Source organism: Callithrix jacchus, chromosome 12, assembly GCF_049354715.1.
Source record: "Callithrix jacchus isolate 240 chromosome 12, calJac240_pri, whole genome shotgun sequence".
Lineage (NCBI taxonomy): Eukaryota > Metazoa > Chordata > Mammalia > Primates > Cebidae > Callithrix > Callithrix jacchus.
The window spans coordinates 7237958-7264028 of record NC_133513.1 but is presented as its reverse complement, the minus strand read 5'-3'; the positions used below and the strand labels follow the sequence as shown (position 1 = coordinate 7264028).

The following is a 26071-nucleotide window of genomic DNA, read 5'->3' as shown; positions in this document are numbered from 1 at the left end:
CATCTCAAAAAAAAAAAAAAACAACCTCTTTTTCTTTATAAATTACCCCAGTCTTAGGTAACAAGATAATGGTTTGTCCACAACATCAGTGAACAGTGCTGTCCCTTGTTTCCGAGTGCATATCATTTGAGGGGTCTGGATAAACAACAACCTACAATAAGCACAAAGCAAACTCAGGGCTACATAACCCTTGCGGCGAGGTAACTGACAATGAGCACAACTGGGACAGTTCGTTGCTAAATCACCTCTGTCTACATACGCCCAATCACCTCTGTCTACATACATCCTAAAAAAATTACGGGGCACACTTACTCCTGCCTTCCAACTGGGCACTAACGTCACCTCCTCAGGGAAGCCCTCTTTTCTGTGCTTCCACTCTGCTTTTTTTCAGTGTCTATTTCTTTTTATTCTTATTTATTTGAGATGGAGTCTTGTTCTGTCGCCCAGGCTGGAGTGCAGGGGTGCAATCTCGGCTCACTGCAACCTCCACTTCCTGAGTTCAAGCAATTCTCCTGCCTCAGTCTCCCGAGATTACAGGTGCACGCCACCATGCCCAGCTAAATTTTGTATTTTTTTAGTAGAGATGGGGTATCACCATGTTGGCCAGGCTGGTCTGGAACTCCTGACCTTGTGATCTGCCCGCCTTGGACCCCCAGCACTTTGGCATGAGCCACCACACCTGGCCTTTTTCAGCATTTATTAGAGCATCAGTCACCATCCACACCTGGCAACAATGATTGTAGGAACAGAAACCCATTTGCATAAGCTGGAGGGAAAGGACCACACCCTGTCTCTAACACAAAAACGCATGGGCATGGGAAGCAAATGAGCAGCCATGAGAGAATGGAAACTGGATTTACAGAAACGAGTTCCTCTTTCTGGCTCTCAGATGCCCATGGTCTTTCTTATCAGCCCAGTGGAATTTCTTATCTCTGCTTCTGTCACTCACAACCAATTTTCACTTTTTGCTGGTGGCCCGTCATGGTAGCCAGCAGTGCCCACCACCAGCTGACCAGTTAGTTACTGGATGTCTTGAGAGAAGGAGGAGAGAAAGGGAGGAAGGGGGGGAAGAGGGGGGAGGGGGGAAGAGAGAGGGGGAGAGGGAGAGGGAGAGAGAGGGAGAGAGGGAGGAAGAGAGAGAGAGAGGGAGAGAGGGAGAGGGAGAGAGAGAGAAACAGGGAGAGAGGGAGAGGGAGAGAGAGAGGGGAAGAGAGAGAGAGAGAGAGAGAGAGGAAGAGAGAGAATTGGATTTCTGGCCAACCAACTGAGTATAAAGACGAGGAGAAATATGGTGCCAACACCTGCTTTCCAGCATGGCCAGGGAATAGGGAAATTGAGGGAGGGCACCTACAAACACAGCAAACATTTTAGAACACGGTCTCTATCCTTAGCTCTCTCTCCTGTCTTCTCCTAGACTGTAAATATTACGAGACAATCTAGGATAGTATCTGGCTCAAAATATTTGAGAAAGAGAAAAAGGAAGGGGATGGATTAAACTCTGGACTTCATGGTTTCCTTAATTCAATCTGCAAGTTTTTTTCATTTTTGTTTTTGAGACAGAGGCTCACTCTGTCGCCCAGGCTGGAGTCTACTGGCACAATCTTGGCTCACCGCAACTTCCACCTCCCAGGTTCAGGCAATTCTCCTGCCTCAGGCTCCCAATTAGCTGGGATTACAGGCACCTGCCACCACAACCAGCTAATTTTTGTATTTTTAGCAGAGACAGGGTTTTACCACGTTGACCAGGCTGGTCTCGAACTCTAAACCTCATGATCGACCCATCTCAGCCTCTCAAAGTGCTGGGATTACAGGCGTGAACCACCACGCCTAGCCAACTCTGCAAGTAGTTACAAAAGAATGAATATCGGCCCCTGAGAATCAAAAGAAAACCACTGAATCTCCACTACATTTAATCATGGTCAGCAGCTGTGGGTTGTTTGGGATGCGTGGGATGAGGAGCAAGCACGTTACATCTCCAGACCACCACGCAGAGAGGAGAGGTGTTAACTACGCCAAAGATGGCGGGGTGTGTGCCTGGCCTGAAACAAACAGCTTGTGCCAGGCCTGAAACCAGATGCTGAGGCAGAAACTGTAATCAGCAAATTGATGACACAATGGAGGAGGTTAAGAAGTTTAACGTTGCTAGGAAGACCCCCAACACTGATCATGCAATATCTTCTTGTTATCACACCACCTCCTACCACACACCAGGCATCCTTTACCATGAGGTAGAAGTGATAGGTGGGCCTGACCTACCCCTCCAAATTGTAAGGTTCCTGAGAGTGGGCTCGTGACATTCATTTTTCGTACATGTAGCATAAAGGTTCACGCTGGCTGCCGTGTGGCCCGACTCAGTGTGAGGCTGCATTCAAAGAGCCATTATTCCAGCATCCAAGCACACTTAAAGGCAACTGAAATGTTTACCGCCGTCCCTCAAGACAAACACCAAAGAAAAATCATTTTCAAATGCACAGCAACGCTTCTTAAAATCTTATTTTCCCATCTCTTTCTCTCTGCCACATTCCCAGGAGTTTCCCAGGAGCAAAGTCATTAATGACTTCACTATATCCGATTCTGACTTAGTTGGTGTAAAGTGGTGTCTGGGCATATGTATTTTTTAAAATCTTGCTGGGCAGAGGGGCACACACCTGTAGTCTCAGCTACTCGGGAGGCTGAGGCAGAAGGGTCACTTGAGTCCGGGAGTTTGAGTCCAGCCTGCGCAACTTAGCAAGACCCTGCCTCTTTAAAAAAAAAAAAGAAGAAGCAAAAACCAATCTCTCTCAGCTGCAGTCAGGGTTGAGAACTAGTTGGTTAAATGACTGTGGTAGCTGACCTTCACAGTGGCGCTTCATGTTCACATCTCCTGGTATTATTTACTGTGGAACCTGCCTTAGCTAGTCTTCAATTGGGTCTGGTATCCAGGCCCCGCCTCCAGAGGCTAATCCCGCCTCCTACCCCCACAGACAGTTTTTTGTTTTTTTTTTTTTTTTTTAATAGAGACGGAGTTTCGCTCTTGTTACCCAGGCTGGAGTGCAATGGCGCGATCTCGGCTCACCGCAACCTCCGCCTCCTGGGTTCAGGCAATTCTCCTGCCTCAGCCTCCCGAGTAGCTGGGATTACAGGCACGTGCCACTATGCCCAGCTAATTTTTTGTATCTTTAATAGAGACGGGGTTTCACCATGTTGACCAGGATGGTCTCGATCTCATGACCTCGTGATCCACCCGCCTCGGCCTCCGAAAGTGCTGGGATTACAGGCTTGAGCCACCACGCCCGGCCCCCCACAGACAGTTTTACACCTACTCTCAAGGCTGGCCTAAAAATGTAAAATGTACTTGTTTTGACCTTGTTTCCAATGAAATAACTATTCGAAACACTCATTTAAGATAGTTAGGGAAATCTGAACACTGCCTAAATGTTAGAAGATACTTGCTTCAAAAAAACCCAGCGTGGTAATGAGATGATGACCGCTGAGGCTGATGACAGGCACAAGGGGGTTCATTATCCAATAGAAACCGGTGGAAAAAAAAACAGAATCTTTTCTATAATGAAAGTCTAAGGTAAAAATGAAAATGTATCGAGTGCATAAAAAGAATCTATGGTCTTACAGACATTAGCTCCCACTGGGCAGTTTAGGGATAATTTGAACATCAAAAATAAAAGTGACAGCCGGGTGCAGTGGCTGATGCCCTTAATTCCAGCACTTTGGGAGGCCGAGGTGGGCGAACGACTTGAGTCCAGGAGTTTGATAGCAGCCTGGGCAACATGGCGACACCCCATCTGTAAAGTAAATACATAAAAAGTGAGTAGACTTGATTGAAGAACATCGATTCTATTGGAGTTGATAAAGATGATGGTGTGTGGGGGCAGTGGAGAGAAGGAGAAAGAGAATATGTTTGTGATCTAGACCATTTTCCTTGGTTTTGAGAGACGCTTCAGGTCCCCTCTGTCCTTGTTTTGTTTTGTTTTGTTTTTGTCTCTTTTGAGATAGAGTCTCGCTCTGTCTCCAGCTGGAGTGCAATGGTGAAATCGCAGCTCACTGCAACTTCCACCTTCCTTCAGGTGATTCTCCTGCCTCAGCCTCCCAAGTTGCTGGGACTACAGGCATGCGCCACCACACCCAGCTAATTTTTGTATTTTTAGTAGAGACAGGGTTTTATCACGTTGGCCAGGATGGTCTTGATCTCTTGACCTTGTGATCCTCCCACCTTGGCCTATCTTTGAAGGCCTCACTCCATACCACGTTACATCCATTAAAACTGACCCGTTACAGGCAAATCTCAGGCATCATGCCCTCAGAACGGAGTTGCAGCTGACAACTTGACAATGTTGCAAAGCGTTAGACATGTGTTCATTCCAGCCTTGCAGTTTTCACATTTAGGAACCAATTGTCTGTCTTAGGTCTAAAGCATTCATGTCCAAGCACTGTGATGGGCCTCACACAATATGCTTCCCAGCCTTAATGGTCTCTGCAATGCTGGTTTCCACTGCCCCACCCTGGCTTCTGGCCGGCTAGTCCACACCACCTCGCTGTTCCCCGACTCAAGTGTGCCTTAGATGTATGGCTCCCAAACCCATCTACACTTAGGGTCGCCTGAGATCTTTCAAATGTTCCAAAACCCAGGTCATTCTCCAGAACAATGAAACCCCAACCTCTGGATCAGGACATAGCATCTGTTTTTTGGTTTTTGTTTTTGAGGAAGAGTCTTGCTCTGTTACCCAGGCTGGAGTGCAGTGGCACAATCATAGCTCACTACAGCCTCCAACTCCTGAGCTCAAGCGATCCTCCCACTTCAGCCTCCCTAGTAGCTGGGATCACAGGCAGGCACCACCACCCCTGGCCAATTTTTAAATTTTTGGTAGACACAGTATCTCTCTATATTCTCCAGGCTAGTCTCAAACTCCTGGCCTCAAGCGATTCTCCCAGCTCAACCACCCAATGTGCTGGGATTACAGGCATAAGCCACCACACCTGGTCATCAGCATCTGTATTTTTTGAAGCACTAACCAGTCTGAGAACTACTGCCGGAGATTGAACTCGGTTCCTCTCCCTGTCTGACCATAGGATTCTGCTGGGCTGCTTTTCAAAACAGAGCTCCCCAGGATCCTGCCCAGGTAATTCTGATTCATTAGGTCTGGGGTGGGCCCTGAAATGTGCATTTGTACCAAGTCCCTCTGGGTGAATCAGGCTAAGGCCAGTTTAGGATCTGAGACGTTGGAGATCATTTCCCAGCTTCCCTCCCAACCCAGTCCCCAGCTTGGCCAACCTCACCCAGGCTGTTTCACGTCTGACTTTGCAGATGACACCTGAGAGGGAAGCCCCAGCCATCACAATGTGTGCACATTTTACAATGATGGGGAAATGCCAGATACATTTAAAAACTCACTCAGGATTAGCGTTCATCTTAAACTTGACAGTCTGAGAACGGGCTGGCCACATGCTGAGCACAACCCTTAGTGCTCTTCTGTGACTAATATTTGGATAACTGATTGTTGGAAGCTTAGGAAGTGTCTCTCTCTCTCAGATGCTTGAGAGTTAACTTCCTCATTCCTGGGGTAGGGAAGAAAATGAGGACGCCCTGCCTTTTGCTACACTAAATAATAACCTCCAATGTGAAATGTGAATGTGAAATTCACATTCACCAAGAACCTCAGAATGTAATATTATTAGAAAATGGGGGTCAGGAGTGGTGGCCTGTAATCTTAGCACTTTGGGAGGCTGAGGCAGGAGGATCACTTGAAGTCAGGAGTTCAAGACCAGCCTGGCCAACATGGTGAAAACCTGTTTCTACTAAAAACACAAAAATTAGCCATGTATGGTGGCTCATTCCTATGTATGGTGGGCGCAATCCCAGCTACTTGGGAGGCTGAGGCAGGAGAATCACTTGAACCTAGGAAGCAGAGGTTGCAGTGAGCCGAGATCGTGCCAGGAAGCAAAGGTTGCAGTGAGCCGAGATTGTGCCACTGCACTCCAGCCTGGGTGACAGAGCAACACTCCATCTCAAAAAGAAAAGAGTAAAAAGGAAAGAAAATAGGGCCACCACAGATGTCATTAAGATGAGGTCATATTGGAATAGTGTGGACCTTAAATCCAGTAATAATGGCATCCTCGTGAGAAGAGAAGGGACAGAGACACACAGGGGAGAAGGCCACATGAGGATGAAGGAAGAGGTAGAATGATGTGGCCACAAGCCAAGGACTGCCAGCAACCACCAGAAGCTGGAAGAAGCAAGGAAAGATTCATCTCTGGAGCCTTCAGAGGGAGCACGGCCCTGCTGATTTCGGACATCAAGCTTTCGGAACTGGAGAGAATGACTTTCTGTTGTCTTGAGTCACCCATTGGGGAAATTTGTTAGAAGAGTCACAGCCAGGTCATGTGCTCCTGGTGCATCTCAGGCATTAATAAGCACAGTCTTGACTGCGGTCATCAAAATATTTGATTAAGGCTTTATTAAACTGCCTGACCCTTTCACAGATGGACAGAAGGGCCAAAAGAAAATACATTGTTTGCCCTGGGCCAAGAAGGACGAGAATTCTATGAGGGGGGAAAAACAGAGAGATTGGTTTAGTGGAAGGTGGGAAGAGCATTTGTTTTCTTGCTTAAAAAAGAAACATAGGCTGGGTGCAGTGGCTCAAACTGGTAATCCCAGCACTCTGGGAGGCCAACGTGGGTGGATCACCTGTGGTCAGGAGTTCAAGACCAGCCTGGCCAACATGGTAAAACCCCATAATCCCAGCACTTTGTGATACAGAAGGGAAGTGCTGGGAAGGGAAGAGCATGGTCCCTTTAAGTGATATGAAAGCAGGGAAGGGAAGTGCAGGTAGAGGAGGGTGTGGTCTTTGTCTAGGGCCCCACCCCAGGGCGTGTACCCACTGACCTAGGTGAGGACAGGCATTTTTGTTTCCTGCCCAAATGTTTCATTTCCCAAGACCACCCTGGCTGCCACACCAAAATTCTGTGCCTACAAAAACCCTGAGACCCTAGCAGGCAGACAGACAGGTGGCTGGACGTCGAGAGGAGCACATCAGCGGAGGAACACACGGGTGCTAGACATCAAGAGGAACTCACCGACAGGCACCAGCACACCACGGGTCACCGACAGACACCGGCACACCACAGGCCACCGACAGGCACCGGCACACCACAGGCCACCGACAGGCACCGGCACACCACAGGCCACCGACTGGCACCGGCACACCACAGGCCACCGACTGGTACCGGCACACCACGGGCCACTGACAGACACCGGCACACCACGGGCCACCGACTGGCACCGGCACACCACGGGCCACCGACTGGCACCGGCACACCACGGGCCACCGACAGGCACCGGCACACCACGGGTCACCGACAGGCACCGGCACACCACGGGCCACCGACAGGCACCGGCACACCACGGGCCACCGACAGGCACCGGCACACCACGGGTCACCGACAGGCACCGGCACACCACAGGCCACTGACTGGCAGAACAACGCAGAGTTTGGCTAGGACAGTCGGAGAAGAGTCAGGCCAGCAAGTAGCCTGACTCCAGGGGAAAACCATCTCCCTTCCAGCTCCCCCATCTGCTGAGAGCTACTTCCTCTCCATAAAACCTTGCACTCATTCTCCAAGCCTCTGTGTGATCTGCTTCTTCTGGTACACCAAGGCAAGAACCCCGCGATACAGAAAGCCTTCTGTCCTTAGAGTAAGGCAGGGGTCTAACTGAGCTGACTCACACAAGCTACCTATGGATGGCTAAACTAAAAGAGAACCCTGCAACACATGCCCACGGGGGCTTCAACTGTAAACATTCACCCCTACACACTGCCATGGGGCTCGCTGCCCATCTGGATGCTCCCCTAGAGGTTTGGGCAGTGGGGCACTGAAGAAGCAAGCCACACCCCCATCACATGCCCTGCGAGGGTTCCAAGGGAACTTTCCCACTTCATTTGAAAGGCCAAGACAGGAGGATCACTTTAGCCCATGAGTTAGAGACCAGCCTGTGCAACACAGCAAGACCCCATCTCTACAAAAAAGACAAGAAAAAATTAAAAGTTAGCCGGGTGTGGTGGCACACACCTAGAGTCCCAGCTACTCAGGAGGCTGATGTGGGAGGATTTCTTGAGCCCAGGAGGTTGAGGCTGCAGTAAGCAGAGATCACACCACTGTACTCCAGCCTAGGCAAGAGAGGGCGACCCTGTTTCAAAAAAAAAAAAAGATGGAACAGAATGACTTCTCAAATAGCTAGCAGAGGCAGATCTGGTACTCAAATGCAGGTTTTCCAAGTTACTCAAATGCAGGTTTTCCAAGTTTCAACTCTTTTTTCTTTTCTTTTCGTTTCTTTTCTTTTTTCTGTTCTTTTTTTTTTTTTTTTTTTTTTTTTGAGATGGACTCTTGCTCTGTCACCCAGGCTAGAGTGCAATGGCGCGATCTCGGCTCACTGCAACCTCCGCCTCCTAGGTTCAAGCGATTCTCCTGCCTCAGCCTCCTGAGTAGCTGGGACTACAGGCACATGCCACCATGCCCAGATAATTTTTGTGTTTTTAGTAGAGACAGTGTTTCATTATGTTGGCCAGGATGGTCTCGAACGCCTGACCTCATGATCCACCCACCTCGGCCTCCCAAAGTGCTGCATTACAGATGTGAGTCACTGCGCCCGGCCTCAACTCTCTTTTCTTGCAGTATTTTGGAGAAACATAATCACTAATCCTTGAAGAAGAGGAAGTCTCAAGGTCTGATTAAAAGATGGTAAAGAGAAGAGTTAGTTGATTAGGAGTGACTGGAGTGGGAAGAAAGTATATGACATTACTCAGAGGGAAGAGGGAAAGCGAGGACAGAGGTGACTGAGGGGACAGAAGGGACTTGGAAGGAGTGTGTTTGGCGCTGTCCCTGAATTTCTTCCCTTGCATTATTAACTCCCCTGATGAACTGGATTAATCTTCTCTTCCAAAGCATCCAATGTTCCCTTTCTGGTCAACGGCTCCTTTCCCAGGCCCCACAGAGTCTCGGAAAGCATGCTCTGCAGGCTTCTCATATCTTTCCTTCCTTAATCAGCCCATAGTATCTCTGTGTAACCCAAATAAACCTGGAGTTTCACACGTCCCAGTCTTTGCACTGCAGTAAATTCAAAGAAAGGTAGACTCCAGCCAGCCGCAGTGGCTCACATCTGTAATCCCAGCACTTTGGGAGACCGAGACAGGCAGATCACTTGAGCCCAGGAGTGCAAAACCAGCCCGGCCAACATAGTGAAACCCCATCTCTACTAAAAATACAAAAATTAGCCAGGCTTGGTGGTACATGCCCAATAGTCCCAGCTACTGGGGAGGCTAAGGCAGGAGAATTGCTTGAACCCAGGAGGCGGAGGTTGCAGTGAGCTGAGATTGCATACTGCACTCAAGCAGCCTGGGCAACAGAGCAAGGCCCAATCTCAGAAAAAAAAAAAAGACAAAACTAAACCAAAAAAAGGAAAAAAGCAAGGTAGACTCCAATAGGAAAAATTCAGTCAAAAGCAATCCAAATAACTACTCAGTCAACCCAGTTCCATCCCAGTTCTTTATTATATATGTATACATATCAACTTATTCTGTCCAGATTCCCTAGTTTCGTTTTTTGTTTAGTTTTGTTTTTTGTTTTTTGGGTTCTTTTTTTTGAGACAGGGTCTCCCTCTGCCACCCAGGCTGGAATATAGTGGCATAAACATGGCTCACTGCAATGTCAGCCTCCTGGGCTAAAGTGATTCTCCCATCTCAGCCTTTCAAGTAGCTGAGGGTACAGGTACATGCCACCATGCTCAGCTACTTTGTATATTTTTGTAGAAACGGGGTCTTACTATTTGGGCCAGGCTGGTGGTCTTGAACTCCTGGACTCAAGAAATCCACCTACCTCAGCCTCCCAAAGTGCTAAGTTGACAAGTACAAGCCACTGTGCCTGGCACATCCCTTAGTTTTCTTTTTCTGCTTGCCCACTGCCTGGATTCTATAAGCAGAAGGAAACCCCAGGGACTGACTTGGTAGGCAAGACCCTTTCCTCTTCAAAACATAAATTGGTTCAGGTGGTGCCAAAACCGTAAAATATGATCTGTCACTGTCTCCCATCACCCCCAGATGGGACTGTCTAAAAACCTAACAGCTTTTCCTCCTGCCCATTCAATCTCTTGAGCAATGAGAAAAGACACTGAGGTCTTTCTTTTGTGACATGTGGCCTGTGCCCTCAAAGAACACCGACACCCCGGCAACATCCATTCGAAGAGCTTATCTGTACGTACCTCCCCTGTTTATCACCAGGCTCGCTGGATCAAAGACCTCAGAGTCATTCACAGCGTGATGTTTCACACAGAGACGCTCTGGAAGTACTCCTTCAAGACTATTCAGAAGAAGACTGAGTGGTCAGACAATGGTATTCGTTCCCTCTGGATTACTGCTAAGAGACAGGGACTGCCGGAGACCCTGGCTTCGCGGGCTGCTGCCTTTCACTCCTGCACCTGTGGGATGAGAGTTAGAAGCTGTATGACCTTGAGCCAGTTACTTTCCGTCTCTAAGCATCTGTTTCCCTAAATGTGGAATAGGGATGATGTGATGTGTTTATTTCACGGATTTGATGTAAGGATTAAATGAGAGATGCATGAAAAGCAGTGGGCACAGGGTCAATGTACAGGTGAGTTGTCTCTTTTCTTATCAATAGACAAATCTCCATGAGGACAGAGACCGGCTTCGTCATGACTGTGGCATCAGGGCTGGCCACAGTGCCTGCACCCAGCAGCACTTCAGTAAATATCTGTTTATACACTAACTGCAGACTGAGGCATAAAAGCCCTTTGGAAGAAAGTTGACCATTTCATGCACCTTCAGATTATGCAGAGCAAGGATGAGAACACTGGCTTGAGAGAGTTCCAGTGGCCACTCATCACCACGGTGAAAAGGCAGAAACCAGAGCTATGTGTTTAACTCCCAGCCCCAAAACCTGTCGGCTCTGCTTTTTCAACATGAGCTTCCAATGCCATCCCTTTAGAATGGGGCCTCTCTCTTCCTTCCCAGGACACCAGCCTTCGCCCCAGACCTATCCTTATTACCCAGTACTTCCTCCCTGTACTCTGAGCCATGCTCTGCTCATCAGACAGCAAAGTGGTAGAATACAGCATCCTAGACTGCAAGCTGCAGAGTTAGATTCCCAGAAAAGGATCTCAGCTGGCCCCATCCTTCCTCAGCTGGGCAACTGTGGGCAGTGACTGGCTTTCTGTGCCTGAGTCGCTCCATCTGTGAGACGAAGATTGTTACAGACCCTGCTCCAAAGAGTCACTGGGAGGATTAACTGAGAAAATGCATGGAAGGTGCTTGGAACTAAATGCTCAAAAAAAAAAAAAAAGACCATCTGGCCAGGTGCAGTGGTTCATGCCTGTAATCCCAGCAATTTGGGAAACCGAGGTGGGCTGATCACTTGAGGTCAAGAGTTCAAGACCAGCTTGGCCAACATGGCGAAACCCCATCTCTACTAAAAACACAAAAATTAGCCAGGCATACTGGCAGGCGCCTATAATCCCAGCTACTTGGGAGGCTGAGGCACAAGAATAGCATGAACCTGGGAGGCGGAGGTTGCAGTGAGCCAAGATGATGTCACTGTACTCCAGCCTGGTCAACGAGAGCAAAACTCTGTCTCAAAAAAAAAAAAAGTCCATCATTCCTTTTTTTTTTTTTTTTGGAGACAGAGTTTCGCTCTTGTTACCCAGGCTGGAGTGCAATGGCGTGATCTCGGCTCACCACAACCTCCGCCTCCCGGGTTCAGGCAATTCTCCTGCCTCAGCCTCCTGAGTAGCTGGGATTACAGGCACGCGCCACCATGCCCGGCTAATTTTTTTGTATTTTTAGTAGAGATGGGGTTTCACCTTGTTGACCAGGATGGTCTCGATCTCTTGACCTCGTGATCCACCCACCTCAGCCTCCCAAAGTGCATCATTCTTATTAATAGAGGCCAAATCATCTCAGTGCTTCTTTGGCCGATCAGTATATTCCAAGCCAGTGTTATCCAATAGACCAGGGGTCCCCAGCCCCCAGACATGGACCAGCAGCAGTCTGTGGCCTGTTAGGAACTGGGCTGCACAGGAGGAAGTGAGCAGCGGGTGATCTAGTGAAGCGTCATCCGTATTTACAGCTGCTTCCCATGGCTACCATTACCGCCCGAGCTCCACCTCCTGTCAGATCAGCAGCAGCCCTAGATTCCCATAGGAGTGAGAACCCTATTGTGAACTGCCTGTGTGAGGCAAATGGGTGGTGAGCCTCTTAGGAGAATCTAATGCCTGATGATCTGTCACTGTCTCCCATCACCCCCCATGGGATCGTCTAGTTGCAGGAAAGGAAACTCAGGGCTCACACTGATTCTACATGGTGGTGAGTTGTATCATTATTTCATTATATATTAGAATGTAATAACTATAGAAATAAAGTACACGATAAATGGAATGCACTTGAACCATCTGGAAACTTCCCCTGACAAAGCCATGGAAACCAGTCCCTGGTGCCAAAAAGATAGGCTGGTCACGGTCCAATAGAACATTCTGTGAGGGCAGGCTTGCTCTATTGTGCACTGCCTAATGTGGGTGCTGCTAGCCACCCACATGGGCTACTGAACCCTTGAAATATCGCTGGTGAGAACAAAGAGCTGAATTTTCAATTTTCTTTTTTAATTAATGTGGTTTGTTTGTTTGTGACAGAGTCTGGCTCTGTCACCCAGGCTGGAATGCAATGGCACAGTCTCATCTCACTGCAACCTCCCCCTCCCAGGTTCAAGCGATTCTCCTGCCTCAGCCTCCTGAGCAGCTGGGATTACAGGAACCTTGATCATGCCCAGCTGATTGTTAGATTTTTTGTAGAGAGGGGGTTTCACCATGTTGGCCAGGCTGGTCTTGAACTCCTGACCTCAGATGATCTGCCCACCTTGGCCTCCCAAAGTGCTGTGATTACAGGCATGAGCCACTGTGCTAGGCCTCATTTATTTTAACTTATTTCTTTTTTTTTTTTTTTGAGTGTCTTGCTCTATCACCCAGGCTAGAGTACAGTAGGACAATCTCATCTCACTGCAAGCTCCACCTCCTAGGTTCAAAAGATTCTCCTGCCTCAGCCTCCGAAGTAGCTGGCATTACAGAAACTCACCACCATGCGCAGCTAATTTTTATATTTTTGTAGAGACAGGATTTCATCATGTTGGCCAGGCTTGAACTCCTTAACTCAGGTGATCTGCCCACCTTGGCCTCCCAAAGTGCTGGGATTACAGATGTGACCCACCCCACCTGGCCGTAATTCATTTCTAAATCACTAAATCTAAACACCAAGTGGCTAGGAGCTACCTTAGCGTACAAGGCAGCTGTAGAAGAGTCACAGAGAATTGCCAATGACCCCGCCCTGCTTCAAGTTCATTTTTCCCCCTTACCGTGAGATTCTAGATTCTTTCCTCTTCTCTCATACTTTTTAGATTTTCAGGCTTAGACCATGAAAATCAATTCTGTCCTTCCGAGAAAATAATGTTCATAACACGTACTGTATACCAGGCTGATTTAAGTGCCTCACATGTATTAATTTATAACAACTCTGAGGCAAGAACTGTGATTATGCCCATTTAACAGAGGAGTAAACTGAGGCACAAGGTGGTGCTGGAACTTCTCAAAGTCACGCAGGTAGCAGGAGGCAGAGGTTAGCTTTGAACTCACTTTGGGTTCAGCAACTCACAGCTCTTATCTATGACATAATATTACTTCTGTGGTCAAAACATTTAGACCTGGATTTCACAGGAATCTTGCGTTTGCCAGGATGCTAGGGAGGTTGACGTCGGCTTCCTGATCTCACAGTTCAAAACCCAGGGCCTCCACGCGCTTGCTACGGTGGCCGTTCACGCGCAGGAGGCTTCTGGGAGGGTTCTCCTTTTCCGTCATTTTTCTTATTCGTGGCTTTTGTCTCGCCGTTTATTTGCAGAACTTTGCTTCCTTCTGCTCAATTCATAATCAGAGAGCTTTTCCTCTTGGCTGAATTCATAAGTGTTTGTGCAAAAAGAGGTTGGGCGCAGAGCCAGGCAACTGACGACACCCGGCTCGTCTGGCAAGTGGATATCAAATTGTTGTATCTCGTTCTGCCACTCACGGCTCCTGCTGTGGGGCTGGGCCATCCGCCAGCTCTCCAAGGAGCCGGCGGGAAACCACCGCAATCAAAGCGAACCCACGGCCCGGGTCAGCCCCTCTCGGCACAGCACTCCAGCTGGTCCCCAGTGCCTTTGGGGGGCACATCTGCATTGCCAGGCAAGGCTGTGGGAGACCAGCCTGCCTCCTGCCCATCACAGGGAAAACCCGTCCTTGTCCCACATCCCTCCCAGGCAGCCTGTGTGGAGATCACTGCGTTAACCTTTAATATGGTTAAAATGTTTTCCTTCAATGACGGTAATGCTGCCAGAGCCCATAAGATACCCAGGAATTGACATGCCTTTGCAGATGATGCCGGAAAGATGGTATTCCCAGCAGCCTTTGCATCCTTTGCTCACAGTCCATGAGCCTCTCCATATTCCAGCAGGGTTTCGCACACGGTCAGGGCAGAAAGAAAGAGAGTCCATCTGGAACAGGCTGGGATTTTAAATGAGTGTCCCCGATAATTTAACATGATCGATGGCTGAGGTATTTCACCAAGTTCAGGAGTCCCAGTTCTCAGAGAGAGGCAGCCAGCCATGACTGAAGGCCCGGGAAAACTGCACAAACCAGACAGCAGGTCTCGCCCCTCCCCAGAGAACTCCAGAGAGTATCAAAGAGGGAAATGGCAGAGGGGTGGTCTAGGTGGCGTCCTAGTGGCTGACAAGGGTCTGTGACAGGACCTTATTAGGCTACCGCCAAGAGGAAATTTGGAGAGAGGGTGGGAGGGCAACTCTCAGTGCAAGCAGGCCCGTTGGCTTATGCCTGTAATCCCAGCACTTTGGGAGGCCGAGGCAGCTGGATTGCCTGACGTCAGGAGTTCAAGACCAGCCTGGCTAACATGACAAAACCCCATCTCTACTAAAAATACAAGAAAAAAAAAAAAAATTAGCCAGGCATGGTGGCGCACACCTGTAGTCCCAGCTACTTGAGAGACTGAGGCAGGAGAATTGCTTCAACCCGGCAGGTGGAGTTTGCAGTGAGCTGAGATTGCGCCACTGCACCCCAGCCTGAGTGACAAAGGGAGACTCCATCTCAAAAAACAAAAAAAAAGAAAATAGTTTTGAAACTTTGGAGGGTTGTGAGCAAGGTGGGACCAGCAACGTCTACCTAAAAGAATGATAACAGCAAGATAACTCGTCCTAATATTGGTCCAGGCTAGGTCTTTACGATGCATTGTAAGGGCTCTAAGAATAACAATCTAACCTCCAGAAGAACTTCAGGCAAGTGGCTTCCTTCTGCTCAGTGACTCCCCAGAGCACAGAAAGCAAGGAAACGCTTAGGGCCGACCTTGACTTCTGAATTTCGAATACAGGGAGTCCATCTCTTGCTCCCCAGTTGTTCCCTAGAATGTGTAACTAACTCCTTTCCCTTAACTACACGTACCTACTTTATTTATTTATTTACTTACTTACTTACTGAGACCGAGTTTCACTCTTATTGCCAAGGCTGGAGTGCAATGGCGTAATCTTGGCTCACTGCAACCTCTGCCTTCCCTGTTCAAGCAATTCTTCTGCCTCAGCCTCCCAAGTAGCTGGGATTACAGGCATGCACCACCCCACCTGGCTAATTTTGTATTTTTAGTAGAGATGGGATTTCTCCATGTTGGTCAGGCTGTTGGTCAGGCTGGTCTCAAACTCCCGACCTCAGGTGATCCACCCGCCTCCGCCTCCCAAAGTGCTTGGATTACAGGCGTGAGCCAGCTCAGCCAGCCCCTTTAATCACACATACTTCCCACCAAAGCACAAGCGTGATGGGCTGTCCGTGAGCCTCCCCCAAACATATGTACCCTGTGACATGAATTCTGTCACCTCAAGAAAGAGACCAGACAAAATGCAAAACCAAAGTGGAGCCTTTCCTTGAATTACAGGTTCTAAAGAGTTTGGGCCTCTGTACAAAACCCAAGAGTTAGAAATTTTCTGTAAGGAGCACCAGCCCTTGTTTTCAAGAGGCAATTTAAGAGTAATAGCCACTCTGACGCCACACTACGCTAAGGGAGAATAATGAACCTAATAAAACTAGCGATTTTCCAATTGCTTTTGCTGCTGGAAACACTGATTATGCTAATTAAAGGGTAGAATAGTAAATACGCACTCTTTTGCATCCAATTACATGCTCAGATTATTTCTCAGAAGTATTTGTTGAAAATAGCACTTTTGATTATCATGGGTCCCAAATAAACAGAGTCAAGTGTGGAGTGGAGAGTGTGGGCGTGTGTGTGTGGATGCGTGTGCACGCACGTGTGTGTCCTTCTACAGCTCATCTTTTGGAGACCACACATAACTCCCAAAATTCCTATGAGACCAAATAAGAAAAATCAGTTTCCTAAGACTATAGCTTGGGATATCTTTGGAAAAGGTGTGTACTGAGAACACAGCATACAGCAACTATTTCAAGTTGGCAACATCTGTGATTTAACATTGCAAACATCAGAAATTCAGCTGGTTCTTCAGAGCCACCTATGTCCCTCATAATGTCGATATCAGCTTCTTCTAAATAATAAATTAGCCAGTCAAAGTACGTTCTATAGCACGGTAGAAGTTTCGTCCTTCTAGTCAATTTCACATTTCAAGGCAAAGTCAATTTATATGTAAGTTAAACAAAGTGCTGTCACTAAACGCTGAGAATTACGTCTAATGCCAATCAGAAGTGGAATAAATAAGTTTTAGAGGATTTGCAAGTTAAAGCAACCATAGAAATGTTATTATCAGAAAGGAAAATGTATTACCTGCAGAGGTTACAGATAAGATGCTAGAACCCAGAAGAGAAAGAATTTCTGTAAGTATTTCCAGTAGGTTAATCAGGAATGGCTGGGCACAGTGGCTCACGCCTGCAATCCCAACACTTTGGAAGGCTGAGGCTGGCGGATCACAAGGTCAGGAGTTTGAGACCAGCTTGGCCAACATGGTGAAGCCCCATCTCTACTAAAAATACAAAAAATTAGCCAGGCGTGGTGGCGCGTGCCTGTAGTCCCAGCTACTAGGGTGGCTGAGGCAGGAGAATCACTTAAACCCAGAGGCGGAGGTTGCAGTGGGCCGAGATCACACCATTGCATTCCAGCCTGAATGACAGAGCAAGACTCCATCTTGAGAAAAAAAAGTTAATGAGGAGTGAGGATAGGATAAGCTTTTCACCCACAAAAGGAGATAAGATTCATGCGTTCATTCAACGTGCATTCCGTCAATGGTGAGCACCTGCTCTGAGCTAGGCCTGTTCTGGGTCCCAGGAAATGGGTAATCAACCAGACAGACATGGCCCCCAATTTGGAGCTCATAGTTTAGAGCAGCTAAATGGACAGTAAACAAGTAAGCAAATTGAGATCATCTTATATTGGGGGAAGTTCTTTACAGAAACGCTTCCACAAAGCTGAACTGCACCATAGACTATAATTGCCAGAGGGCAGGGAAAGCAATATGGCACCTGCCTGTGGATAGCAGAACTTCTCAGGTCTTGGAAAGTATTTAGTATTAAGATTTCTGACGCGGGCGCAGTGGCTCACGCCTGGAATCCCAGCACTTTGGGAGGCAGAGGTGGGTGGATCACTTGAGGTCAGGAGTTTGAGACCATACTGGCCAACATGGTGAAACTCTGTCTTTATTAAAAACACAACAAGATTAGCTGGCAGGAGAATCACTTGAACCCAGGAAGCAGAGGTTGCAGTAAGCCAGGATTGCTCCACTGCACTCCAAGATGGCAATAGAGCAAGGCTCTGTCTCAAAAAAAAAAAATTTCTTAGGTCAAGTTCCCTAAAAGCAGGGATTGGATGCATGTGATTCATTCAGGAAGAACTCTCAGGAGACGGGAGTGAGGAAAACAGGATATGGCAGGGAAGGAGCGAAGTGAGATGTGGTCTCAGCTAGAGGCCGGCTCCCGGCTGACCCCACAGGGAACTGCACCACCATGTTATCCCAGCCTAGTCTTTTGTCCTCCTGTGCCAGCCAGTCACTAGCCAAGGGCGACAGACTCTCTGGGGGCCCCAGAAGATGGAGGAGGAGGAGCATGCTCTGTGGTCTACTCTTTTGTGCACACCCACCCACCTCCTCCCCAGTTTACACTGCTGGGGGAGAAGGAGAGGGAAGAGACGTCATCTCCTCCAGTGGCAACCTGTGGGATGGCAATGGCCCTTTTCCTGTTGGGTGTAACCTGCTGCCATCTCTTGCTGTCTGCAGCCTGACACGGAGGCATGAAAGGTCCCAGGCTCCACTGACAGGGGTCTTTGTCTTAAGCAGCAACACTAGGACAGCTGGTCCCTCACAAGATTCAGCCACATTTCATGGCTGTCTGCAACTCACCCCATTCCTTTGAAGGAAGGAACCCAATGCCCCATGCTACAGCCATTTCTGCCAGGACTAGGGCCCCAGATCTCAATTTCCCTCTGCAGTCCCCAACTCTGGGGTCTGGAGATACATTCTAGATCCATCCTTAGTACCTCCCAGCAGGCAGAAGCCAGAGGAAAGAACACTTACCCCAATGCACCCAACCATGCCACCTCACTCCAGGCTCCATCTCCCTCTCCAGGAAAAACAACGCTTGTTGAATACTTACGAATGTGCCCGTGTGCATTTAGTCCTCTCAACCACCTCATGGGGTAGGCATTATCAACCCCAAGTTACAGATGAGGAAACTGAGGAGGGCATTTCTATAACATGCATCTAAGTGGTGGAGAAAGGATATAACCAGACAGTGCAATGCCAGAGAACATTTTGTTGTTGTTCAGTTAGAGACATGGGGTCTCTCTTTGTCACTCAGACTGGAGTGCAGTGGCACAATCATAGCTCACTGCAGCCTTTAACTCCTGGGCTCTGGCAATCTTCCTGCCTCAGCCTCCCGAGTAGCTGGGACTACAGGCATGCACCACCACACCCAGCTAATTTTTTAAAAAACATTTTTATAGAGATAGGGTCTGGTCCCAAACTCCTCACTTCAAGCAATCCTCCCATTTCAGCATCCCAAAGTGCCGGGATTATGGTCATAAGCCCCCGCACCCAGCCCAGAGCACACTTTTAACCACCATATCATTCTGCCTCTGGGTAGCTTAGTCAAGCCCTGTAGCTGGCCAGATGTCTGTACAGAGAATGACAGGTCAGTCTCCCCTTCTCCCAAACACACCCAAATTTTACAAGTGATTTCCTTTTGTCCCTCAGCATCAGGGACGGGGATGAGCAGGGTAGCCAGTCCCCTTTCCAGCAGCCCAGCGGAAATCCCAAGACCGCATCTCATTGGTTCTGGTTGGGACGTGAGCCCAAAGCCAGTTGCTGTGGCCATGGGATACAGCATCCTCGGTCCTCTGGCCAGGCCAGAGCCACACCCACCTCTAGATCTTCAGGGGAGTCGATACATCTTGAATCAGGTGCAAACTGAAGCTCCAGGGGCAGTCAGTAATGAGACCCAGCCACCGGTAAGTGGGTGCTGAGCAGGCAAACATTAATCACCCATTGCACACACCAGGGAAGGTTTGTGGGGACTTAGTCCCTTCTTGGGCCAAAGAAAACAGTGCCTGCTCCATGCCAAAATATGATGCCCAACACCTTACCTTTTTTTTGGACAGACTCTCACTCTGTCACCAGGCTGGAGTGCAGTGGCAGGATCTCAGCTCGCTGCAACCTCTGCCTCACAGTTTCAAGGGATTCTCCTGCCTGAGCCTCCCGAGTAGCTGGGATTACAGGCTCCGGCCACCACGCCCAACTAATATTTTGGCATTTTTAGTAGAGATGGGGTTTCATCATGTTAGCCAGGATGGTCTCGATCTCTTGACCATGTGATCTCCCTGCCTCGGTCTCCCAAAGTGCTGGGATTACAGGCATGGGCCACCATATCCAGCCCCAACACTTTATCTTAAAGCTGGCTGGCTTTGTAATCCCAGGGAGGCTGAGGCAGGAGAATCACTTGAACCCAGGAGGTGGAGGTTGCAGTGAGCCAAGATCACACCACTGCACTCCAGCCTGGATGACAAGAGCAAGACCCTGTCTAAAAAAAAAAAAAAAAAAAAAAAAAACCAGCTGGCTTAATTCTCACAAAGCTGCCACCCACTTTTTGGCATTCTACAGGCAGAAACACTGAGACAGTAAGAGATTTTAAAACTCACCACCAGCCGGGCATGGGGGCTCACGCCTGTAATCCCAGCACTTTGGGAGGCTGAGGCAGGAGAATCACTTGAACCCAGGAGTTCAAGACCAGCCTAAGCAACACAGCAAGACCCCATTACTACAAATACTTTTTTAAAGATTACAACTTGGCGCAGTGGCTCCCGCCTGTAAACCTAGCATTTTGGGAGGCCAAGGCAGGTGGATCACTTCAGCCCAGGGGTTCAAAACCAGCCTGGCCAACATGACAAAACTCTATCTCCACTAAAAATACAAAAATTAGCTGGGGGTGGTGGCCGGCATCTGTAATCCCAGCTACTCAGGAGGCTGAGGCACGAGAATCACTTGAATCCAGGAGGCAGAGGTTGCAGTGAGCTGAGATCGTGCCACTGCACTCCAGCCTGGGTGATGGAGTGAGACCCTGTCTCAAAAAAAAAAAAAAAAAAACGTAGCTAGGTATGGTGGCACCTGGTCCCAGCTACTCAAGAGGCAGAGGTGGGAAGACTGCTTAAGCCCCGGAGTTCAAGGGTGCAATGAGCTATGATGGCACCACCACACCACTTTATCAGTGTGTATATATACACCCACAGAGACTCACCACCCACAGCTTAGAAATTACTGACTCCCTCTGTTCTAAGGATTATTTTTTCATTTTTCCATCTCTGATGTTGGAATACATCTTACAACCACTGGAATGTCACGGTCTTGTTGGCAACATTTTTCTGCTTAGTAGCCCATAAAATAATAGCACATCTTGCAACTAACAGTCCTTTAGATGCTATGAGATCCTGGGGAAGCTCAGAATCTAATTCAACCCGGTCCAACTCCAAAGACGACATATTTTTCTTTTTATTTTTTAAAATTATACTTTAAGTTCTGGGATACATGTGCAGAACGTGCAGATGTGTTACACAGGTATACATGTGCCGTGGTGGTTTGCTGAACCCATCGACCCGTCCTCTACGTTAGGTATTTCTCCTAATGCTATCCCTCCCCCCGCCCCCCCGCCCCCCGCCCCCCACACAGGCCCCAGTATTGTTCCCCTCCCTGTGTCCATGAGATCTCATTGTTCAACTCCCACCCACGAGTGAGAAGATGCGGTGTTTGGTTTTCTGTTCCTGTATTAGTTTGCTGAGAATGATGGTTTCCAGCTTCACCCATGTCCCTGCAAAGGACATGAACTCATCCTTTTTTATGGCTGCATAGAATTCCCTGGTGCATATTTGGCACACTTTCTTTATCCAGTCAATCATTGATGGGCATTTGGGTTGGTTCCCAGTCTTTGCTATCGTGAACAGTGCCACAATAAACATACGTGTGCATGTGAAAGACCACATATTTCCTAGGCCTTTGGACTGGGGCACAGATGTAGAAACCTTGAGCTTTGCTTATTGTGAGAAAGGTATGAGAAATGGCTCCGATGGAATTTTCTTCTTGCACTTGCAGGGGAAGAAAGTGGCCTTGTTCCGCTGTGCCCGGGGAGGTGCTGAATAGGAGGGTGAGGCTGTCCATCGGTCCCTCCCTGGCGGAGTCCCACACTCACCCACACAGCAACAAGGCAGAGTGGAGGGAGAACACCGAGATCATCATGAACTGGTTCGCCAAGGAAGATTTTGACTCTGTGACTCTGCACTACAGAGAGCCAGGTAACATGGGACATCAGTTCGGGTCCAAGACAGAGAACAGAAAGTTGATGATTCAGCAAGTTGACAGGCCCATGGGGGATCTGGTGAGAACCACTAAGAAGTACAGCCTGACGGAGCACCTCAGCATCACCACTGCATCAGACTACGGGATGATACTGTAAAGAAGAGGCCTGGTGTCAACGAGATCCTCTCGTCCAACTACATCAAGTTCAGGGTGTGGGTCAAGTATGATACTGTGGACTACCGGAGCTTCGGGATGTTCCTGCCCAAACGGGGGCAAGAGGAAGCCCTTTACCAGGCACTGAAGAATGCACACTCTCACCTTCACGTCTACAAGAAGGAGGAGTTTCCTGAACACTTGCATTTTGCTAATCATGATGTTTGCCAACTCTGGTTACGGTATCAATGGGATAAGTTCGTTATAAAATGAAGAAAGTCACCTTGGATCTAAGAGATGACCATTAGTGGAGGGTGGTTCTGCAAAGATCAAACACAAGTGCTCACACTACGAGTGGTGCCCCACGGGGTCCCAAGTGTTCCCCACCCCCTGCCCAACCAATGCCCCAAATTACTGCTGTGCAAGAATAATGACCAACTCAACTTGACAAGGCTGATTGGAAAAATAAAAATAAGGCTGGGCATGGTGGCTTACACCTGTAATCTCAGTGCTTTGGGAGGCCAAGACAGGAGGACTGCTTAAAGGCCAGGAGTTCAAGACCAGCCCAGGCAAGATAGGGAGACCCCATATCTACAAAAACTAATAAAAAAAATAATCACAAGCTCAAGACCAACCTGGCCAAGATGATGAAACTCCTTCTCTACTAAAAATACAAAAGTCAGGCAGGCATGATGGCCAAGAATGTATCACTGCACTCTGGCCTGCGCAACAGGACAAGATCCTGTTTCAAAATTTTAAAAACAAGCCTTAAAAAACACACACACACACACACACACACACACACACACAAAAACCAATGGTAATTGTCAGACTTAAATGAGGTGGTCTGTTTTGTGTTAACAACCCACTAAAAATTCATGGCAGAAACAAAGTTTAAATGATGCTGTAGCCTGGCGCGGTGGCTCACGCCTGTAACCCCAGCACTTTGAGAGGCTGAGGTGGGTGATCACCTGAAGTCAGGAGTTCAAGACCAGCCTGGCCAATATGGTGAAACATCATCTCTACTAAAAATACAAAAATTAGCCAGGCATCGTGGCAGGCTAGAGGCTGAGGCAGGAGAATCGCTTGAACCCAGTGGGCAGAGGTTGCAGTGAGCCAAGTCCACGCCACTGCACTCCAGCCTGGGCGACAGAGTGAAACTCCATTTCGAAAAATAATAAGCCTCGTGTGAGGGAAGACTGCCCCAGGTACAGCTTGAAGAGCCCTTGCTGTGAACAGGAGTCAAATGTGCTAATTAAGTTTGCAACTTGCTTCATGCTAGTTTGTTGCATCTCCAGAGTATAACACGTGTGACAAATCTCACGGGGTTACTGTTTAAAGTGGGTGGAAATAGTCATGGTAAAATACAACCATTTACCACCTACGGTATATTTTACCCCTCAAGTGGCGCAGAACACTGTGATTAATGGCACAGCAATCGCACACCCATAACTAAGGCTTTGCCAAGGAGAAATTCCGCAGTCACCCGGCCTATTTGTAAACCTGGTTCATGACGTTTTGTAACATAATCGCTTGAGAGTAGCGTGAGGACATTTAACAAGACAAGAACGCTCCCCACTGACCAACCAGACAGTTCGAGGGAACCGGATGCTGTGCTCAGTTTCTGCTGAACTGACCATGAGCCAGAAAATCCTATGGGTCAATGCCTCTCACTGAATCCGCTTCTCAGATTTCTGTCCACCTGCCTGCTTCCCAGCACAGAGCAAAGTGGGCCTTCCTTGTCTCTCTTCAGGGATGAGGTGCTTGAGGTCATCATGAGGACATACATTCTTTTTTTTCCTTTTCCTTTTTGGAAGACAGAGTCTCACTCTGTCACCCAGGTTGGAGTGCAGTGGTGTGATCTCAGCTCACTGCAACCTCTGCCTCCCAGGTTCAAGTGATTCTCCTGCCTCAGCCTCCTGAGTAGCTGGGATTACAGTCAAGTGCCACCACACCCAGCTAATTTTTCTCTTTTTTGTAGAGACAGGGTTTCACCATGTTGGTCATGCTGGTCTTGAACTACTGACCTCAAGTGATGCACCTTGGCCTCCTAAAGTGCTGGGATTACAGGCGTGAGTCACCGTGCCTGGCCAAGGGCATTCATTTTTGACGGGCTGCCCCACAGCCTCAGAGACAGTTGACTGGTTTCTTCAACCAGAGCTGAGCAGACAGGCAATTTCTGTATCGACCAGGCCAAATATTAGGCCAACCTCTCAATATAAAGAGCATCACATTTCTTTTTTCTTTTTTTGAGACGGTGTTTCACTCTTGTCATCCAGGCTGGAGTGCAGAGGGGTGATCTTGGCTCACTGCAACCTCCGCCTCCTGGGTTCAAGCGATTATCATGCTTCAGCCTCCCAAGTAGCTGGGATTACAGGCCTATGCCACCACACCCTGCTAATTTATGTATTTTTGGTAGAGATGAGGTTTCACCATGTTGGCCAGGCCAGTTTCAAGCTCCTGACCTCAGGTGATCTGCCTGCCTCAACCTCCCAAAGTGCTGGGATTACAGGTGTGAGCCACCATGCCTGGCCCACATTTCTTATATGCTAGAATATCTGTTGGTCTAAAATAAAAATAAATGGTATTGTAGCCGGCCATGGTGGCTCATGCCTATAATCCCAGAACTTTGTGGGACTGAGGCAGGAGGTTCACTTGAAGTCAGGAGTTCGAGACAAGCCTGGAAAACAAAGTGAGACACCCCTACACATACACACGCCATCTCTACAAAAATAAAAATAAAAATAATTAGCTGGGCATAGTAGTGTGGGCCTGCAGTCCCAACTCCTTGGGAGGCTGAGGCGAGGATTGCTTGAGCCCAGGAATTTGAGGCTGCAGTGAGCTATGACCACAAGCCAGACCTTGTCTCTAAAAAAAAAAAAAAATGAAAGTGCTGTGATTGACATTACTTTATCATTTGAAAAGAAGGACAGACAAGAAAGCTATGTGGCATTTACCAAGCAATTACCCAGAGTCCTGATCCCATCCTGCCCCACCCTCCCCTTAAAATGTATGTATCTTTCTATACCATAAAAGTACATGTATTTGGCTCTGGAACCAGATTGCCTGGGTTCAATTACCTCGTCTAGCATTTGCTCCTAATGATTCAGTGCAGATGAGCTCTGTGACTCAGTTTCCCCAGCTGTAAAAGGGGGAATGGCACCCTTACTGGGCTGCCATGAGGGTAAAGGAGTTAACATATATTTATAAAGCATTCAGAACAATTCATGATACATAGTAAGCTCTATATGTTTGAGCTTATTATTACCAACAGTACAATTATTATCTTCCTTCTGTTTCCAATGGGTACGCTTTCTATATTCTCTTTCTCTCTCTCTCTTTTTTTTTTTTTTGAGAGTCTTGCTCCATCCCACAGCTGGAGCACAGTGGTGTGATCTCAGTTCACTGAAACCTCCGCTTCCTAGGCTCAAGCGATTCTCCCACCTCAGCCTCCCGAGTAGCTGGGATTACAGGCACCTGACACCACGCCCAGCTAATTTGTATATTTTTTAGTAGAGACAGGGTTTCACCATGTTGGCCAGGCTAGTCGCCAGCTCCTGACCTCAGGTGCCCATCTCGGCCTCCTAAAGTGCTGGGATTACAGGTGTGAGCCTGTGCCTGGCACCTTCTCTTTCTTAAAGATCTTTAAATCCTTGGTATTCGCTCCCCCACCACAGAGAGCAGTGTCCTTGTAGTTTAAATTTTCAGAGATTTCATGGATCTGACAAGCATGACATTGACTAAGGGACAGTTTTCTTTCAGGGGATTGCAATCAAAAATGGCTTTTTTATTGTTATTATTTTTTAGAGAATTATAATGTATTTCAACAAAGGCAACCATGGCTTTGATAATGTCCTTATGGATATGAAGACCATTTTCAGAGCTTTTGGGCCAGAGTTCAAGAAGAATCTCCTGGCCAAGCCTTTTGACAGCATCCACACCTACCCATTGATGTATACGCTCCTGAGAGTCACCCCCAAACCCCAACAACCGCTCCCTGGTAGTCACCCAGGAAATGCTGGTGAACTCTTACAACCAGCAGCCA

At 48.1% G+C, this 26071-nt stretch overlaps 1 protein-coding gene across 10 annotated transcripts in view; it reads right to left on the bottom strand.

The window, feature by feature from the left end:
• Positions 1–26071, bottom strand: part of ALG1 (ALG1 chitobiosyldiphosphodolichol beta-mannosyltransferase) — a 148855-nt gene that overhangs the window by 87265 nt on the left and 35519 nt on the right. For 9 of the 10 annotated variants that reach the window (XR_013524570.1, XR_013524573.1, XR_013524567.1 and 6 more), the window contains exon 14: positions 10247–10462. The gene's annotated coding sequence lies outside the window, so the exon portion shown is untranslated. Of the gene's footprint in view, positions 1–10246; positions 10463–12645; positions 22025–26071 lie in introns of those variants that run through there. The other variant, XR_013524576.1, reaches the window with a different exon arrangement.